The sequence below is a fragment of the Hevea brasiliensis genome, chromosome 18 (genome assembly GCF_030052815.1).
Source record: "Hevea brasiliensis isolate MT/VB/25A 57/8 chromosome 18, ASM3005281v1, whole genome shotgun sequence".
Taxonomy (NCBI): domain Eukaryota; kingdom Viridiplantae; phylum Streptophyta; class Magnoliopsida; order Malpighiales; family Euphorbiaceae; genus Hevea; species Hevea brasiliensis.
In genome coordinates, this window is record NC_079510.1 from 23709432 (window position 1) to 23712453 (window position 3022).

At 36.8% G+C, this 3022-nt stretch overlaps 1 long non-coding RNA gene across 1 annotated transcript; it reads right to left on the reverse strand.

Annotated features, from left to right (window-relative positions):
* Window positions 1-461: 461 nt before the first annotated feature.
* LOC131175964 (uncharacterized) lies at window positions 462-2812 on the reverse strand. The gene is made up of 2 exons (XR_009146076.1): window positions 2368-2812; window positions 462-718 (listed from the first exon to the last, which is right to left on the reverse strand). It is a non-coding gene; the product is annotated as an uncharacterized LOC131175964 (long non-coding RNA).
* Window positions 2813-3022: the final 210 nt, after the last annotated feature.

Here is a 3022-nt window from a genome sequence, read left to right on the forward strand (position 1 = left end):
GAAACGATGTGCTCCATCATGACATTCACATAGGCTAATGTCTTGCAGGCTAATTTCTTGCACACCATGTGACACCCCTTACCCGTGTACAGTATACCTGAGTAAGTAATGCCACCTGGTGTACCGGCACACTCTAATATTTCTCAATTAATTTAGAAAATGCTTTTGCACATAATTTATGAAATACAAATTATTTAAACCATTTATCAAAAGTATCATGCATTTAAGGTTCCGAAAAATTTTAAGAAAATCCGGCGGAGTACCGGCTAAAAATGGAGAAAACCGTTCTTCGGAACCTGTTAAAAACACTTCCAATACTTTTATTTCATCATCTCAAACTCCAATATCCCAAAATCTCAATAATATTTCTCAAACATTCATTATCAACACCAAATTCAATATCATGATTTCCACATTTCAATTTCCATTTTCATTCATCATTCACATGTGATGTTCGCATGTAAATCACAAGTAAACATCTACTTTTCCATTAACAAATACAATTTTCATAATTTACATATACATCAAAATATATTACATGAGATCAAATACATATGAGAAAATACAAATCTACTACAAAATATCAAAATGACAAACTGACACCTAGTGCCCTACCGATGCACTGCAGGTAGTGAGGTGACACAGACACTGAGCAGAACTGTCAGATGGACTCACCCAGTCTGTGGTCTACTGGGCTCACGATTGGGATCTCCAGTACCTACGCGTGGCAAAAGTAATGCGCTAAGCAATAATGCTTAGTGGTGCAATAATATAATAGAAGAAAATAGCAAAAAAAATAAATGTGTATGCAAAGTGTATGCTTTCTTTGTTTGATTTTGGTATATTCATTAATTCATTAACTTTGTTCACTTTTATTCATTTGGTTGCCCCAAGTAACCTACACTAGACGACTGGACTGGATAACGGGTAAACTGGCACTGGGTACCTAGTACCTCGGGCCGTCACACCATTGGTTGCATATGCATCTCCCGGTGTGCAACAGAACAGCTAACAAGCTGTAAATAATGTCAGGCACAAGGCCAAGTCTCAATGTAAAGTCAGAATGGCTAAAAGCCATGAAATCACAGAATGGCATTGTTGCCATGTGCAGTACTGCTAACGGAACCCTATTGGCATGCCAAACTATCCAAACCAATCTTGTTAGGTATACTAGGGCATTTGAAACTCTTAAATTTGTCAATTTGTGAATTTCAACTTTTTTGGTGTCACTATTCATCATTGGTCAACAAAAATGTTGACTTTTAGAATAAAAATGTGTACATTGCCTTTGGCACTCCCAACATACCACATTTGGTGTTTAAAACTTGTTGGCATTAAGTGTTAATGCAATTTCAAAGTGTAACCCACACTAGCAGAAAATTTCAGTTTTGATGCCCTAACTTCACTGTTCCATTGGACACTGTTACTGTTGGAATTTGAAGAAATGTAAAACATGAAAGTTGTTCCTTATTTTTTCTAGTTGAATTTCCTTTTTTGAATCATTCCATTTGGAGTTTTGTAGCTCCAGATATGGCTCAAAAACCCAAGCTGGCCGGATTTCAAATTCTGCAGATTTACCATATCTACAGTAACATGAACAGTGACTTGAGTCACTTGGTTGACTGGGTTCTGGCCATAATTTGGGGTAGGTTCCTTCATGAAAGTTGTTTGTCTATGTCTTAACTTGTTGCTGTAAAAATTTCAGACCAATTGACCAAATCTACAGTGAGTTATGGCCAAATGAACAGTTACTGTTCATTTGGTCAAATTCTGCAGAGGCAGTTTCAGGGTTCCGGATTGGGGCCAAGTTTTGGTCCTCTTGCTTTGGTCTTTTGGGCATGGTTTCTTCAGCAAAAATGTGCCATTATAAGCCTAGTTTCATGTCCAATTGGCCAAAATTCAATTGGACTTACACAGCCCAAGTTATGGCTGTGCAAAGGGACTGAAATTTCAGTCCCTATGCTGCTGTCCATAGGGCAGATTTCACCTCACTTTGCCATAGCATTTTTCAGTCCCATTTATGGTCAACATATCTAAAATGGTCACTAATTGACCATTACAATGTGCCCTAACAATTTCCTAAGCCAATTCACATTTTCACCCTTCCAAACCACCCTAATATCCAACTAAATTTACTCATGAACTTAATTAACATACTTAGTTTAATGTCCATGTGTTTTAATACTTTAACCATCATTTCTAGCCACTTTAAATTTATCAAAACAATCAACCTCATACTTCCATAGGGCTGCTGAAAATTTAAAGTACCATAACTCATGTAATTTACTTCAATTCTTTAAAATTTCTTAGCTCAAATGATATTCTAACTAAGATTAAAAGAAGGAGAATGAAGTTTGTAGCACTAACCTCACTTAGGGCAGATTTTTCCCACCTCTAAACTTCACTTTCCTTCACTTTCAAGGCTGCCAAAAGGTTGTTTAAGATGTGGAGTAAAATTTTAATGAAGAGAGGTTAGGGTTTTGTGGTGAAACAAGGGAGAAATTAAGCTTGAGAAGTGAGGTTTAATGGAGTTTGAGAGAGAGAGAGAGGTTCACGTTTTGGCTGCACTAAGGAGAGAAGGATGGCTGCTGAAATTTTGTTGAATTTGGTCTTCTCTTATCTCTTTTAATGGTTAGTCAAACAATGGCTTAAGTGTGATTGGTCCAACTTTTTAAATGATGTCATTTTTGCCTTATTTTTGCATTTTCTTTTCTTTTCTTCCACTACTCATTTCAATTTTCATTTCTAGTAATATTTCTTCATATTTGATGTCATATTAATTATTTACTCAACTGGGCAAGTCGGCCAAAAATCACCTCGGAAGGCGAAATGACAAAAATGCCCTCCGTTTGGCTTAACGGGTCAAAATTGTCTGTACCGATTGAAAAATTTTTCTAAGTATTTTCTTGGCATTCTAATGCCATGGGAACCTCAATTACCCTTCTCTGGAGTCCCAAAAATTATTTTATAATTTTTCCCCCGGGTCTAGGGCTCCTCGTTGCGAGAACCGCAACTTCCCTCC